At 32.6% G+C, this 18,572-nt stretch overlaps 1 long non-coding RNA gene across 7 annotated transcripts; it reads right to left on the bottom strand.

Moving 5' to 3' along the window:
* Nucleotides 1-869: 869 nt before the first annotated feature.
* Nucleotides 870-17,401, bottom strand: LOC105420179 (uncharacterized). 7 transcript variants are annotated; one of them, XR_016047027.1, is made up of 7 exons: nt 17,038-17,401; nt 9,465-9,571; nt 9,002-9,037; nt 5,004-5,144; nt 3,008-3,095; nt 2,555-2,746; nt 870-1,424 (listed from the first exon to the last, which is right to left on the bottom strand). It is a non-coding gene; the product is annotated as an uncharacterized LOC105420179 (long non-coding RNA). The 7 variants fall into 7 exon arrangements; XR_016047030.1 differs by lacking the exon at nt 2,555-2,746; XR_002279959.2 differs by lacking the exon at nt 5,004-5,144 and having other exon boundaries at nt 2,867-3,095.
* Nucleotides 17,402-18,572: the final 1,171 nt, after the last annotated feature.

Raw genomic sequence — 18,572 nt, 5'->3', positions numbered from 1 at the left:
CTCGAACATGAATCCAACCGAGTTGGGTCAAAGGTCGAGTAGACCCAATCCCAACCCCTTGGGTCCAAAATCTGGGTCTAAACTTGAATCCAATCTGGTCGACCTGACATAATTCGCACCCCTCATTCTGACTATTGTAATTTGTTAACTTAAAATGAGTTTATATTGTAACACTACTGTGTAGTATGTCCGAGTGACAACAAAAAAGATTCCCATCTTTGGAGAGGATGTAGGATTGTCTTAAAAATGGAGAGTTTAGGGCAAATAACACAAGGTATATTATCCTTCCATCATCTCTCTCTCTTGATCAACAGAAAACCTCGCTTAGCTCCTGCCATCAGCCCTCTCTCTCTCTCTCTCTCTCTCTCTCTCATATTTTGCTCCTTGCATGTGGTTACAAGGTAAACTTCCAAGTTCTGCTCCATTGAGTCTCCTTCAATAGACGTCTCTCTCTCTCTCTCTCTCTCTCTCTCTCTTAAAACCACATACTAGGAGTTACTAAATCAACCACCCTACGACAACAATACCACTCTTAACCGGCCTTTCAGATCTTGGGAGAGACGAGGCATGAAAAAAAATGGTTTGCTCTGAAAAATATCCATGAAAAATAGATTCTTGTTGTTTGGATGCACCCTGGAATTCCCTACACTTTAGATACATCGTATCCTTAAACATATTATTGTGAAAGGAAGAAGTCCAATCAATATTAAATATCTACACCTCAAACATATTAAGAGTGAAATGATCATCAAGCAAAACACTAAACTTATTGAATCTAAATCAAGGTATACAAAACTAGACATCCATAAAATAAGTGTGAAAATAAGTGCGAGGAAGGGCCTTGTAAATCTGTTTTTCACAAATGTAGCTTGGTTCAAAAGAGTTCTTTACTCAGGATTTTATTAAAAGTCCTTTCTATTGTTGCTCAAATCTAGCTTTGAGAAAGAGCCATTTACTCGAGGTTTTCTTTCCAAAAAAACATAAAAAAGAAAGAAAGATAAAAGACACTTTTACTCAAGGATCGCGACTATGAAGCTGTTGATATTGAGATGGAGAGAGAGACCACTAAGTAGAGACAACAGAGAGAGACCAAGCTCGCTTCAAGCAAGGCATGGTTGAGATCATATTTTTTGCATTACAAAATAGATGAGCACCACTTATTTCAGCTGTTATGACTTCTCTAAATCAAGACCACGACCAGATTTCTTACTAGATTCAGCTCTTACCAGTTTTTTGGAACTTAGAACATTGAACCTGTCTTGCATCACATTCTCCAACACATGTTCATCGACCTGTACTTCATCACCTGAACCTACCAAGATGTGATGGAAGGTCTCTTGTATTTTGCTGACTCCTTTTCTCCACAGGCTCTATTGCTTGGGTTATTGTTAGAACCACATCCTTCACAACCTGGAATTCACAACCTGAAATTCCATAACCAGTATGTATGAATGTCAATGTAGGCATTTAGAACATATTATGCACATGAACATGTAAAATAGATGAGTCATCATAGTCATGAATGCATCCACCCAAGGCTTCAGTGATGCATGCAAGTTTGAGTGAACTTACTAGTGAGATAGATTCAAGTTCTTGGTTGTGCAAATATATGCGTGATGCTTATGTATGTATGCATTTAAATATACGAACACATACTAGCATACAGACATATTACATTCTACATTGAAGCGTATGCCTGTCAACAACCAAGTGCTTGTAATGCATTAGGCTCATGTTCTCATAATAAAGACATGCATGTGTTCATCAAGATATATGTGCACGCCGTTGTGTTTCTGTAACGTCATGCGCTCGTATGGAACAAACTCTACATGCATGCTATTGTGCTTGCTTATGTCCATGAGCTCACATAAGCTCATAACTCGAATGCATGCATGTGTTCATGTTGATGCATGTGCATGCCATTGCGTTTGTGTTTGTTCATGAGCTCATGGCATATAATCCAACATGCAGACATATGTTCGTGTAGAAGCATGTGCATGCCATAGTTTTTATGTACATCCATGCTCAGAGCAAGGAAACCCCAATGTTCGCCACCCCCAATGAAAACATCCTGAACACTCACATGGATCAAAGGCAGGGCAATCAACTTAGGCATTCACTTCGGCTTATACAACTATGGACACAACTAGCTACATAAACCATTTATAACATAATCAAAAGAGAACTATCAAAAGAAAGTGGTGCATAAACAAAACAGAATCAAACCAATCTAAATGAAAGAGCACTGTACTTAGATAATGCAACCTATAAGCCTAGTGGTCATGAAGTAGAAAAAAAAAATTAAAAAAAAAAGAGTAGAAAAGAAAATGAAGGGTGAAGCCTTCAAGTACATGAAAGTAAACAAAATTAAAAAACACACAAGAAAAAAAAATGGAGGGTGAAGCCTTCAAGTACATGAAAATAAACGAAATGTCAAACCGCAAACAAATGTCAAACCAACCAGCCTACAACTACAAAAAGAGGTGAGTGGCCTTCCCATGGCTCATAACTATAACTAAAAGAGTTAACCCCAAACTGCCATGTCCATACATACCTGAGTCATGGCCTTCCCAAAAATATCTTAAACTGATCTTTCTCAGGGCATCTTTGTTGATGGGCAAATCTATGCATTTCCATAAGGAGCTCTAGTTTGTTGATGGGCAAATCTATGTATTTACATAAGGAGCTCAAGAAATATATCTTCAAATGGTTTGTAAATTTCAGCACAACAATTGGAAAATAATTTCTGCAAGGTACATTAAATATAACGTATGAGAAATTAGGTAATTTTCAATTCCTTATATATACAAATGAGCTTAAATACTAATAGCCTAATAAATTATCTAGAACTAAATGTATCCATTACCTTTAAAACTTAGGAGATCGGATGACAACTTGAAATCATAATCAGGTTTCAGCTTATGTTTTTCATATTTTGTCTCGTACTTTTCTAGGATTCTGATCTAAAGGCATCTTTTTCTGAGATTATGATCCAAAGGCATCTTACCAGATCCATCAAGTCGACCGTAGAGCTCTACAAGTGCAATCGCTTCTAATCAGCCCAAAAGAAAGAATGTTGCAAGATTTGATATGCGCTGAAAAACAAACATGTACAAAGCATATTTCTAATCAGCATTAATTTATCGCGAGGTATAGAGATAGCAATTTAGAAATACACGAATCATCCTAACATGAAAATGTGGAAATATTATACTTGCTTGGGGAGATTATGTTTACTCATGATATTTGTGAGCTTTGAGTTCTAAATAGCCATCAACATGTTTACTCATGATATTTGTGAGCTTTTTGAGTTCTAAATAGCCATCAACGTGCTCTTCGTCATGTCTTAAATCAATGATATCTTTGAATATAATCCCTAAGCTATTAATATCTCCAACTGTGATAAGTAAATAATTGTTAAAAAACATGTAAAACAAAACAGCAATCAAACAAAAAGGAAAGGCTGGCTAGCTCTATTGGAGAAAAGCAACACACGCAAGCACGCGAACACAAAAAAAAAGATTTATACGAGGTGCGCACCTTAAAAACTCAAACTGAATGAATGAACTCACTCTCAAAAAAGAAGAAAACATATTCTCCAAACTACTACAAAATTTCCATAAAAAACGCAAGGTAGATGATTGCAATCAAAGAAAAGAACAAAGAACTCCTCCTTGATTGTTATAGTGCCTAAAATTTTTGCACCAAGTGCATTCAATTGTAAAGAGAAAAAATAGGAGAATAAGTAAGAAATAAGACATTAACAGACATCATGCTCAGTCTATCAAGAAAGGAGATGAGCAAAACAAAGAACATTTTGGTAGAACATTTTGGTCGAAATGGCTATAGATATATACATTTTCAAGTACCGGCATAAGGAAAATGATAATTAACCGAAATTTTTATTTAAAAAACTAGAAAGAAAAACAGAAAATAGCTCTAGCTAAACTATCCTTTGCGATACACTTTAGGAAGAAAGTCCAATGTCCCAAAAAGAAGAGAGAAAAAAGATGTGCCCACATAAACCAAACTAAAGAAGCACCAATTCATGAATAGCAATTTCAATACCATGAGCTCACTTCAGCAAATGCTAGAGAGAGAGAGAGAGAGAGAGAGAGAGAGAGAGAGAGAGAAGTTTTTTATACAAGTGAAAATCTAACCATAAATTAGAAGAGGTTATAGCTTTAACCCCAGAAAAGGTAAAAATCAATACAAATCGAAACAACTGATACAAATTAATATTAAATTGATACAAATTAAAACAAAGTTATATCAAATTTATACAAATTGACATCAAATTTATACAAATTGAGTTTGAATAAATACACATAGCTTCAACATTAAAACAAATCCTAAAAAACGTTTCAGTATTAGCATCCCAAAAAAACTCACAATCCTAAGCTCATAACTCTAATGCATGCACGTGTTCATGTTGATGCATGTGCATGCCATTATGTTTGTGTTTGTTCATGAGCTCATGGCATATAATTCAGCATGCAGGCATATGTTCGTGTAGATGCATGTGCACGCCATAGATTTTATGTACTTTCATGATCAGAGCAAGGAAACCCACATGTTCGCCACCCCAATACACTCACATGGATCAAAGGCAGGGCAATCAGCTTAGGCATTCATTTGGGCTTACACAACTATGGACCTAACTAGCTATAAAAACCGCGCGAATCAGTTATAACATAATCACAAGAGAACTATCAAAAGAAAGTGGTACATAAACCAAATAGAATCAAGCCACTCTATATGAAAGAACACTGTTCTTAGATAATGCAACCTATAAGCCTGGTGGTCATGAAGTAGATAAACAAAATTAAAAAAGAAAATGGAGGGTGAAGCCTTCAAGTACATGAAAGTGAACAAAATATCAAACCAACCAGCCTACAACTACGAACAGAAGTGACGTAGCCTTACCATGGCCAATAACTAAAAGAGCCCATAACTAAAAGAGTTGCAACCTACCATCCCGAACTGCCACGTACCATACATACCTAAGTCATGACCTTGCCAAAAAATATCTTAAAACTGGTCCTCTGTATGGTATCTTTGCTGATGGGCAAATCTATGCATTTTTCTAGAAATATATCTTCAAATGGTTTGGAAATTTCAATGCAACAATTGGAAAAGAATTACTGCAAGGTACATTAAATATAACATATGAGAAACTAGGTAGTTTTCATTTCCTTAAATATACAAATGGGCTAAATATTAATAGGATAATAAATTATCTAGAACTAAATGTACCCATTACCTTGATTTTGGGTCGTAGATCACTAAAATGGACAAATGTGTTCCGAATAAAACTTAGGAGATCGGATAGCAACTTGAAATCATAAACAGGTTTCTGCTTATGTTTCTTAAATTTTGCATTCTCTAGTTGTTACATACAAAATAAATAACAAAAAGTAAGAAATAAATAAAGGAGCAATATTTATAGAATGCATGAGGTTATAGAGAGAGTAATAGATGGAGAAAAGAGCAAAAAATGCAATGTAATGTAAACATATGGGACTGGATATGAATCTATTTAGGAAATAAAAAATTTTCAATTAATTCTTCCGGCATCTCTTTCAATCTATAAGCTTCCTATTTGATCTTCCCATACTTTCAATTAGTAAGCTCCCTATTTGCTCATCCCATGTTTCCGTACAAGGTGAAAAACAAAAGATTCTTATCCCAAAATAATCTCCATTTTTTTAAAGGGAAAATCTTCTTGTTATAGCAAATTTATGTCTCCTGCTTTAGGGCTGTTGCATTTGCACGGATGACTAGAAATAAACTATATATAATGTAACTAAATACCTCGTCGGGGAAAAGTTCCATCTCACGGTTACTCCATCCTAACCGGTCTCACTTCCAAGCTGCCATCTTTTTATAATATTTTTCCTCTCTACCCATTGCTACTATTTTTATTTGCTCTTTCTCTTACCATCCATTTTGCTCTCTCTCTCTTCCCATGCTTTTCCAAGTTTTCAAGGAAACACATCTTGTGTTCGTTGGATAACACGAAATGAACCAAATTTATGAGGGATAAAGGGATGAAAGCCCGAAGCTAAGAACAAGCTTCTTACCAAGAAAACTATCACACACTGTTTTCTTTCTCTCACTACCACTTATGTTTCTCTCTTGCTTCTTTATGCTCCCCGAATTTTTGGGGCCATGAAGGTTTGATTGGTCTAGATGTTTTATGGGTTTGGTTTGGTTGATATTCTGGACTCAAGAAAAAGAGATTTTGGATTTTCTTTGAGAAACTCAATGGAGAGAGCATGCTTGGGTTTTTGCTTTAGAGAGAGAGAACTCTAGCAAGAGAATGCCCCAGATTAGTCATGTTGCTAAGGTTTTGTAATTAGAGACAGAGAGAGAGAGAGTGTGTGTGTAAGGAAAGAGAGGCTGTTCTCAGAGAGTGCCATAGAGAGAAAGGGCTTTTTTTTGGGTTTTTGCGAATAAAATGCTAGTATCAGGGGAATGTTGCCCCATGTAAAAGAACTCGTAATGCTATTAAAGAGGAAATAAAAAGTTTATGAGTCATGTAAATATGAAAAAAGATAGAGACAGACATCCATATCAGAGATGAGGTCTGGAGTTAGGGTTAATTACTATGATGATGATAGTGATGAGGATGGGGAGGGGTGTCAAGACATACAACAATCCCAGCTTAAGGGAGTTGTAGTTGCTTCTGGGAATGAGGGGCTTAAGAGGCCTAGGGTTAGAGGGCTTATGGATTTTTTTTTTGTAGGAGAGAAAACAAAGAAGTAAACCACGATTGAAAATAGACTCAAGAAGGATGAGAAAGATAGAGTTGCGCAATATATTGCTAGATGGTTTTATGAGGCAATGATTCCTTTCAATACTGCTCGCCTAAGCAGCTTCTACACCTTGGTAGATGCAATTGGCCAATTTGGGCATCGAATGAAACCCCCAACCCATATGGGCTTTCAGAGTCTTTTTTTAAAAAAGAAGTGAGTATCACGAAGGAGATTATTGTTGATGTTCAGAAGGATGTATGGGATCGGTATGGAGTCTCTCTTATGACCGATACTTGGAGTGATAGGAAGAGAAGAAGCCAAGTGAATTTGCTTGTGAATTGTCCTTTGGGGACTGTTTTTAGGTCAATTGATGCCTTTGATTATAGCCATGATGCCCATTACATATTCCAAATTATGGAGAAAGGAATCAAGGAGGTTGGGGAACAACATGCTATACAGGTTGTCAGAAACAATGCTGCTCCTAATGTTGTTGCTGCTAATCTGTTGGGCATAGCGTACTCTAGAATCTTTTGGACACCATGCGCAGCACATTATATAGACCTCATTATATAGACTTCATGCTTGAGGCTCTTGGGGGTTTGAGCGAAATTTCAGGTGAAGTGAAGAAGGCAAAGTTAGTTACGAATTCCATTTATAGCCACACTATCACCCTCAGGTAACAATATTCTTAAGTTCCTCAAGTTCAAATTTCATTTCATGACATATGTAGTTTGTCTTAACTCTTGATATTTCATGTATCATTAACATTTATAAATTTGTAACTGCAGCCACTTGGTGGAGCCAACAAGCGTTTAGTGCTCCAAATTTACAAAAGTTGGTCATTGGGATCTTAAGCCTAACCACTATCTCGTCTGGCTGTGAGCAGAATTTGAGTACTTTTGAGATGGTAATTTGTATTACAGTACAAGTAATTTAGTACTTTGGAAGTCTATTGCATGTATTACTATTATGCATTTTTAATTATTTATATTAATCAAATTCATTTGATTTTATTGAATTCATCCAAAAAAAAGGAATATGCATGAATCAAAGAGGCTCAATGATCTAGTTTATATCAAGTATAATCGATACTTGAAGGGGACAAGTTTGCCAAGAGAGATACAAAAGACCCCCTTATATAAAAAATATGGCACAAAAAATAAGGACCCCCTTCAACTCTATATACTATATTTCTTTCATCTTTATTTTCCTCATCTTGGTTGTGTATTGCGGATTTGTGGTCACTGATTTGGTTTGAAAACATTGGTTTGTAAATTTTAAGTTTTAACTATGTGTGGAGTGTGGACTATGGATAATTGGATATGAATATGTGATATACTAGACATTTTTCTTTCTACTGGGTTGCCCAGGTTCTGAGCAGCTGCCTAGGTGCTGGGTGGCCTGGAACCCCCCGGCTGCCTAGGCGCCACCTAGTTTTTTTAGAAACACTGGATGCAAAATGATACAAATTCATATCAAATCGATACAAATTGATATCAAACTGATTTAAATTAATATCAAAATGATACAAATTTAACAAATTAATATCAAATTAAGTTCGAATTAATAACCGTAGCCTAGTCACTAAAATAAATCCCAAAAAGTATTTCATATTAGCATCCCAAAAAAACTTGCAATCCTAAGCACAAAACACAAGAAAAAATGCACATAAGACAGACAGTATATTAGGGAGAGTATAACTTGAGAAATAGTCACCTTAAAGACAGAGGTGAAGAACTCCCTTCCCTAACTCTTGTGAATCATTATTCTCTTTTAAGATTTCGTTATTCTATTTTTGAAATAGAATTTTATATACTAAAGAATATCTGTATCAGATTAGGTGCCAATGAATTTTAAAGTAAAGACATGTACTTATCTACTTTAGACTATTAAAAAATTTGTCAATGCCAAGACTTTCCTCTCAAAGCATATATGAGACCCTACGTCTATTCTTGGTATTTGAGAGTTGCTCCCTCTTAGTAAAACTATATGGCATCACTAAAATCTTTTCATAAACGAGTCACTCTCATATATCTCTTTAATCGATCAATCTCTACTGGATTTTCCATATCCATATATCTTCCTATCAATTTTTCTAGAATTCTATATATATATTTCCGAATTAAGTTTATATTTTACACATCTTTATAATATAATATTATACAGTTGAGTGATGAGATACTATTTTCATGTTAACAAAAATATTGTCAAATTTGCATTGATTGAGAGTATTTACAACATACCTATTTTCCAATACCGCCAATGCCGTAGTGTAAACCCTACAAATCAAGTATATAATTAATACAAGTAAATATAATATGACCTATAAATACTACAGCCTTATATTAAGGTTCCATTTTATAATATAAAAAACATATATTAGTCTTAGAGGAATGAAAAAGTAGATCCAAATGTACCTAACACGGTAGGGACAAGGGCTGGCACCAGGCCGGGTCAACCCCGGCCCCAACTCGGCCTTATTTCCACGAAGGCCGGCCTTGGCCCTATCCAGGCCGAGCCACATAGAGTAAAATTAAAGGCTAACAAAGTAAAAAAAATAATAATAATAAATAAATATGAAAAAAGTATGTGTGGGGCTGGGCTGGGCTGGACCAAGCCACCCGAACCATTGCCACCCTTAGTAGATACCAGCCTAACACCATTGACTTGATGGATGGACAACATTGGAGACTGAGGGAAACCTACCTCTGGATCCTTTCATGTCTTGAATGGCCACACATCTCTCCAACACCATCCATCCATCATACTTGTCTTTTATCAATTATTATGCTGCCAACCACACTATGGTCCAACTGCAAGTAAACAAATAAAGGAAAAGATAATAAGTACCAAAAATAATAGAAGAGTAAACTAAAGCGAAGTTTAATAATAAGGTAAAGAGGTTGCATATTAAGAATACTGACTTTAGGTACAAGGAGGTCGCAATCATTTTTATTCATTGGATGTAAAACTCAATACATTAAAGTGTATCACAATACTTGAGAAATTTTATTTTGGACTTCGTGTCTAATCAACGACACATCCTCAACAACCTGATATCAGGTCCAACTTTTATAATAACTGTGACTTCCTTGTATCAAAAACAAATTATCTCAAAAGAAGTACAACCAAAACAAAAAGCAACATTCAAACATTCAAACAAACACAACCCAATTTTATGCATTAACTAAATATGTATTACATAAACACACGATGGTCAAAGGGAACTGATCAGCACCTCCCACTGTATAAATTACGTATCCATAAATCTCATATTAAGCGAATTATGAGTAACGTTACTAACAAATAGCTTCAAATTTACTATTAAAAGACCAGTGAATAACAATATTACTAAGTATCAAGTTTACTGATTTACTCATACATTAGTAAATAAAATAATAATAAATTTATTTGATAATGTGAGCTACTTCTAGAATTTACTGATAATATCATTGAATTTACTATTAAAAGACCAGTGAATAACAATATTACTAAGTATCAACTTTACTGATTTACTCATACATTAGTAAATAATATAATTCCAAACCAATATCAATTTTGCAAGAGAATATTTTATTGCTTTACTGTGTTGTTGTATTACTAAAAATATCATTTTTACTGATGCTTATTAATGAATAGCATTATTGCTAATAAATAAGAGTAAATGTCAATAGATTTCCATATTCATAATAAATATTAGTAAATTGATTAAAATTATGCTTTACTAAATATTAGATTGATCGTGTTCTAAGAAATACCAGTATTAATCAATTTCTCATACTCCTTCTGAATATCAGAAAATTCATTTCTTTCCCTATAAGTATTAATTAGTAGAATGCAGCGAAAACTAGACTACTGTATCAAAAAGCAACAAAACCTGTTCTATAACATTATCATCACAGTAATGTCCGATACAGCCAAAAAATATAGTGAAAATATCAATTTTTTCTGATAAAAATTCCATAAGGACTATAGTTATTGATAAATATCAGTAAATATCATATTTATTGATAAATATCAGTAAATATCAAGTCCACCTATTCACCAAAATGATAAACCTAACAAGAAGAAAATGAAAGGGGAAACAGAGAGAAACAAAAATGGATTTAGGGCCTTAGAGAGTAAAAGAGAATAATAGCTTGTGACAAAAAAAATGGGGGTTAGTGTTTGAAGAGAGAAAGAGAGAGAAAAACAATATATGTTAGCAACAAAGGAGAGACAAGGGGGAGCATGGGCTTCCATATATATAGAGAGAGTGAGAAGACCCGTACCACGTATTTAAATGATGCATATTTAACAAGAAGTCATGTTTTATGCTATCTTAGAAGCATGGTGTGCATTTAGTCCGTCAGTTTGAAGATCTACCTAAGAGGCTTTTTCCAATCTAAAATTTTGGGAACTATCTAAGAATCGAAAGATGATTATTATCAAAAGGGAAATTTTAAAATTTAATCTATCTAACACTTGATCTCACCATCTAAGAATTAGTCAATCTCTATTTACTCTTGAGATATTATTTTTTTTAAGTGCATAGAGGATCAAATTAGAAAACTTTCTTATTGAGGTTAATCCATGATTGAAGAGTTCGCATCCCCAAAATTTAGAATCCTAGAATTAATATTAGATGGGGTAGCAAAGGAAAAAAGAGTCCAATCCCATAAAACTTTTAATATATTTTGGCTTTAAAAGGAACCATCCACCCTCTCATCCATTAGAGTGCGTTTGATAACTCTTTTTCTCTAGGATTCTCCCCTGCTGCTGAGGAAAGTGAAAATTAGCAGCTAGAAAGCTGGGAACCCTATTTGATAAAAAGTAGTGTTGCTACTTTCGCCTATTTTATTGTATATACCAGTGGTTTAAAAAACGGATCGGTGCCTGGATTGGGCACCCCAAAAACCCATCCGGATCGGTGAATCGGCGATTCGGATCGGGAATCGGCCGAATCGATCCGATTAAGCCTTAAAAAAACTCCAAAAAAATTATTAAAATTTATTATAAATGTTGCTTTTTAAGAATCCAATAAAAAATACAGGTACTACATTATTAACTTTCATTTCTTTTTATCAATTTGTGAATATTGAGATGTTCTTTCCCTTTATGAACTTATGTTAACCATTAAATTTGCATCACATAAAACAAAAAACATAGACTTATCATGGATAAAGTATATAATCATACATAGACTACAATAAATAATGGATTAAATCGATAAAAAATTGGCCACTAAAATCTCGAATTGGCTGAAAACCCCGCTAAAAAAAAAACAATTTAATACAACCTAACTAACTATAATCCAAAATTATTACAACCTAACTAACTGCAATATTATATATTGAAATGAAAATTGTTGGTTTACATTATATTATATAAATAATAACAAATTGAAAATACCTTATAATATCATTTAATTTAAAATGTATTATTAACAACTGTAAAAAAAATAGTACATTACAAGATTTATAATGCAAATAAATAAATAAATAATAAAATATTTGGATATCAATATAAAAATTATTAGAATGCGCATCAATTTTCGAAATAATACTTCAATTTTTCAAAAATATAATTTTTTAGATTTCTAGAATAAATTTAGTGGAAGAGATTGTTAGAGACGGAGAGATATTTCAACCTTGTATGAATCCTATCTTAAAATTAATATTCCTAAATTTATGTTAAAGATTTCCATATTATAAAAATAAAAATTATAATTAGATCAGCTATTCCTAGTTTGTATTAAGAAATAGTTATTGTATTACGAAATACCTTTTATTGATAAGAAATACTTGTTGTATTACCTTTTCTTTTTTTTTTGACGAGAAAATATGATATGTCTTGTATTACCTTTTTTTTTTTTTTTTTTGACAAGAAAGAAAAGAAGATGTTACGTTACCTTTTTTTTTTGCTTGTTGTATTACTTTTTATTTTTTTAGAAGAAAATAAGAAAATGATCCTGCCAATACCTTTTATTTCGTTTTTTCTAACAAGAAATACTTGTTTTATTACTTTTTTTTTTTACAAGAAAAAAAGAAGATGTATTGTCTTTTTTGTTTTTTAGCAAGAAATTCTTGTTGTATTACTTTTTTATTATTTCTTTTTTTTTATGATATTATTTTCTTCTTTTTATTTTTATTTTTTTTTGAAGACAAAAGTAAAAACCTATCTTCTTTTTATTTGTCTTTTTTTTCATGATATTATTTTCTTTTTTCTATTTTTTTTTAAGACAAAAGTAAAAACCTAGCTTCTTTTATTTGTCTTTATTTTATGATATTTTTTTCTTTTTTTTTCGAGACAAAAATAAAATTCCACAATAGCATCCCCAAAGCTCGGATTCGAGCTTGGGATGTCCCAAGAAGAAACCTAGTTGATAACCACTGCAGCCCATCACGCGTTGTTGAACACTTTTCTACCATAATTGTTTATATTGAATAATTTTTCAACATTATATCACTCGGCAAAAAATCCCACATCAAAGATTCAAAGAAAGTTTAAGCGCTATAAATACCTGTACAATAGCATCAACGTTAGCGCGATTGAGAGAAGAGGTACACCTACAGTCCTACCTTTTAAACGAAATTACCAAAATATCCTCAGTTAGTGACTCGTCGACCTTGTGACGTCACAAGTCGTTTGGAATCATGATTTATGACATCATATGAACGATTCACTGTTCAAAATCGCCGGTTCTCCTCTAGGATAGGGCGATTCAAGGTTTTCTCCTCTAGGATTGGGCATTCCCGGTTTTACAAAAGAATCGACATGGGGTGACCAATTCCCGCGTCGACTGGGGCGAGTCCGTTGCGACTTGCCGATTTTTAAAACCTTGGTATATACTATATAATAATGATTACCGATTAATACTATTTTTTTAGTTTACTAATAAATTAGTAATTATCATCACATGCAAAAAACATTTTCGATAAACTTATAATTCTGAATTAATATTATGTTTTGGTTTACCAATAAATTGATAATTATTGTTAAATGTAAACAACATTTTCGATAAATTAATAATTACATTTTCGATAAATTAATAATTATGAATTAATACTATCTTTAAGTTTATCAATAAGTTAGTAATTGCAGTCACATGCAAACACCATTTTTGATAACTTAATAATTATGAATTAATAATATTTTTTGGTTTACCAATAAATTAATAATTATTGTTTCATGCAAAAAGTACTTTCAATAAACTAATAATTACAAATTAATACTATCTTGTGGTTTACTTATAAATTAATAATTATTGTTACATGCAATCAACATTTTCAAGAAGTTAATAATTACGAATCAATATTATCTTTTGGCTCATCAATAAATTAATAATTACTGTTACATTCAAACAACATTTTCAATAAATTAAGAATCACAAATTAAATACTATTTTTTTGGTTTATCAATAAATTAACAATTATTATTACATGCAAAAAATATTTAAACTAATAATTACAAATTAATACCACTTTTGGTTTACTAATAAATTAATAATTACTATTGCATGTAAAAACTATTTTTGATAAATTAATAATTAATATTTACTAATAAAATAATAATTACGAATTAATAAATTTATTACTACGAATTAATTATCATATTTTCAAGGCGACGCCTAAGCCCCAGCCTTTTACACCACCTAAGTGGGGAGCCTTGGGCGCCTAGCTTTTTCAGCCTAATATTGTTTGCCTTGACCACACCTAAGCGTTTTTTAAAAAGGTTCGCCTAGGCCTACGGGCGGCGGACTTTTTGTTCATTGGTATTGGGAAAAGCTTGTTTGACGCTAGGAAAGCACGAGACAACCTGTTTTAACTGTTCAATATGTATTTCCTTGATTTGATGCGTATAATGCATATGTTTTAATAAGAGTTTCTTGCTATTACATATCTAATGCATTACTTACGATGTATGGTTAAGATTGAAATTTAACCTCATAACTTAAGAAATTGCCTTAATAAAAAATCAATTTTCAACCACACAAGTATGCCATAAAGATAACTACAAAATGATATCAAAATTTAATCATGATGCTCAAGTTCTCCATTCGAAGCACAAAATTTATAGCTAGAATTGCACCATCCTCTACCACTTCAATGCCACAAATAGTTCCTACAAGGTACGCTCTTGGGTCACCATTTAAAACTCGAAAAGAGATCAAAGCCATGGCAATAAAAAGAAAGATGATCCATTTATTGTGTTCCGCATAAAAAGAAAGATGATCCATTTATTGTGCATAAAAAGAAAGATGATCCATTTATTGTGCATAAAAAGAAAGATGATCCATTTATTGTGTTCCGCAAACACTACGTTAGCCATTTCTCTGCAAATCTATAACAATTTTCCAAAATCCAAGCCAAAATTCTGTTGTTTCAATCCAATCCATCATCAAATTCCGAAATCCAATTTACCCGGTATTGGGACAGGTTAAGGGAAAGTTTAAGGTCCTCACCGTTATTTTTTTTTAAACAAGGTCCCTCACCCTGATTAGACCAATATGTATATGTGAGGGTATAACAACAAATTGAATGCTTCAGACATCAACATGCATATCATTCATGTGTTCACACATAATGCATCAAATGAAAAGCTTGGTACACAAGCATAACACAGCATTGTGTGCACCACATAATATGTATTAATAAAGAGCAAATTTCAAAACCAGAACTTGAGAAATCAACATGCCACAACATTTAAAGTCGAAACTAAACTAAAACAAACCAAAACAGGTAAAATAGTTCAAACTTACAACTTCCAAACTTAATTATATGACAAACATCTCAATTCAATTTAGAATGATCTTGTCACATACACAATGAAGTAAAGACATTTAAAATTTTCAATTTCATGGCTTTCTATTACCCAGTGAGAGATAATGCCAATTCAACAACAGCATAGCAAAATTAAAACCCAGACCTCGACAAAAGTAACCAAAAAACCCAACAATATATCATTCTGCAAAGGATATTCCTCCATAAATTTCAACCCAATCAGTACAAAAACCAAATAACAGAGAACCCCATAAATTATATAAGTAAACAACAATAAAATAGAACCCAATGTTATAGATATCAAATCCTACTGCATACTACAACCTCTTAAATAAGATTTCATCAATAAAAAATAAATAAATAAATAAAAGAATACTGAGATTATATTAGCTCATAAAATCAAATGAAAATTAATTCTATGACATACCACAAGAACAACATCAACAACAGTAGCAAAAATTATCAATTAATCAAACACCCAAAGCCCAAAAAATTTACATAATAGACACAGAATCAAATCAATCAAATTTTCAAGCCCCAAATAGTTCTTCTCAATAAACAAAAAGCCCACATCAAAATTTATGTGATAAGCTAGAAAAATAAAACATAAATAATAAATAAATAAGCTATGTGAATATAAGCTCTGTGAAAATGGAGGTTTTGTTAATCTCGTTGGGGCCCGTGGCAATGGTTGGTTGAGTTGCCAGGGTTTTGAGTGAGAAAAGTTAGATAGACAAAGGACGAGCGTTATAAAAAGTTGCTTCCTTGAAGGGGCTCTTTCCCTCCTTTCTGTTGTAGGAAAAGTGGGAATCTCTCTCATTTTAAGGTAGCATTTGATAACTTTAACTTTCACGGTAAGGTAGCGTTTGATAACTTTCACAACTCTCTCTAGGAATCACCAAGTATCCTTGCGAAAAACCAATGCTGCTAAAGTTCCTAGATTTTGGGTTGTAGATTTTGGGATGCAGGTGAAAATTAGTAGGCTGAAAAATTTTGTGATGGTAATTTCACCTGGGAAAGCTGGAAATTGCCCATAATAATGTTCATTATGTATAGAATGATCTCCTTAATTAGAGTGCAACTGCAAAAATGGAAATTAGCCTTAGATAATTTTCAAGTGATTTCAGCCCATGAAGAAAACCAGTTACAAGTATTCAAATGAAACAACATCAAAATGAGGCAAACAGAGCTCCTCGCCCATGAGGATCAATGTACAATACTTCCTTTTATGTGGAAATATACTCCATTTTAAGTAGAAATCTTTTTTAAGGTAGAAAAGAAGTAATGCCTCAAAAATTAAAGAAAAAAAGAAAACAATTGCAACTCCCCAACACAATATTCATAAAACTAGTTGCATTAAAGATAAATCAGCCAATCTACACATAATTAGAGCTCAAAACATAGTATTTTACTGATGAATGAGAAGCAGAGAGTAACTACAGGACCAATTAATCAATATTTTGCTTTCGATTATGTGATAACAAAGATAAACAATATAGTGTAAACTGTAAACTTACATGTGCAAGCAATTGTACATATAGGATTAGTTCCCCAAACCTAGTCCTTCACCTCTGCTTGCTGTTTCCCCAAGAAAATGAAAAACCCTCTTCCTTTTCTCGCTCGTTAGGGCCTCTTCACGAATCAGTATAGTTAGGGCTTTCTCTCAAACAACATCGCAAATCAGAGAAAAAAACCCTCTTTAAACTATCCCAAATCAGCATCCCATCTTCTTTTTCTCTCTCTAAAAATCAGTTATGGCCTCCCGCTCCTTTCTCTCGATAAACCCTAATGGCTATAAGCCCAGCCCTAGTTTCTTCTCTTCCTTCTTGCTTTTCCCTCTCTAAACCGTAAACAGACGAATGGGCAGCCCAAATTTTTTCGAGCCTTTTTTCAATTAAAGAAATTTATAAAACATTGTAACGAAAAAACAAAAATAGTGTATTTTTTTGTACCCGCTAAGTAAGTGAGTGTGATGTTTAATTATTTAACAAATAAATTTATATAGTATATTTATCACCATAGAATAGTTAAAATATTTAAATAAATAAATTTATATAATATATTTGTTTTTAGTATATAATAAGTAGGTATGATGTTTCTTAAAGTATTCAATAGGTAGATTTATATCATACATTTATTTGGTATATACCAATTAATTATGTATTTAATATTAAAGTATCTAATGAATAAATTTATATGGTATATTTATTTTTGGTATGTAATAAGTAGGTGTGATGTTTCTTAAAGTATTCAATGAGTAGATTTATATGGTACTTTTTTTGGTATATACTAATTAATTATGTATTTAATATGGGAAGATTGGATGAGAGTCACGAGCCATCTAAATTAATTATATTAGTCTAGTAAAGTTTTTATTGATGAATTAGTAATTGATGACTTTGACATAATTTTTATTTTTTAGAATCTAAAATTTCTAATCATATAAATTTATCTGATTGAGCCTAATTCGATATATTAACGATATTTTTATATAAATTATTTTTGCTAAACTATTTTTTACTTAATTTTTTTATCCGATTTTTTAAAATAAAAACGATTTGTTTCCGATTTTATAGTGAGTAGATTTATTGATAGACCCCAACTTGCTAACCATACTCTATAAAGGACTTGTAGTGAGTTGTTTGTTCGGAAAATAGAAATAAATCCAAGAATTCATTAAGGAAATAAACCCAAGCATTTAGAGCTTCACAAGTCAAAGAAAGAGGTATTGTAGTTGCATAGGATCGCATGCGCTTCAGTGGTACCTCTCTATCGTTGCTGTAAAGAATCATGTGACTTTTCAGCCCGTCCTTTCTAAAGAAAGAGAGTGAATAACTTGTATATAAAGTTTGAGAGGTGTGCCCTATTTTGAGAGAGAGAGAATGTGTTTTGTGTTTTCAACGGAGTGATTTAGAGAGAGAAAGTAAAATCGCATGGCCTGCAATGGTACGGAGAAAGAGAGAGAGAGATGACCTATTTTTCGAGAGGTGACTTTTCACCTTGTCCTTTTTTAGGGGATGAGTAGAGAATAACATGTATATAAAGTTGGAGA

The sequence above is a fragment of the Amborella trichopoda genome, chromosome 13 (genome assembly GCF_054954075.1).
Source record: "Amborella trichopoda isolate Santa Cruz 75 chromosome 13, AtrichopodaSantaCruz75HAP2 v2.0, whole genome shotgun sequence".
Lineage (NCBI taxonomy): Eukaryota > Viridiplantae > Streptophyta > Magnoliopsida > Amborellales > Amborellaceae > Amborella > Amborella trichopoda.
Note: the sequence above shows the minus strand (reverse complement) of the source record. Positions and strands in the feature narration are given on the sequence as shown.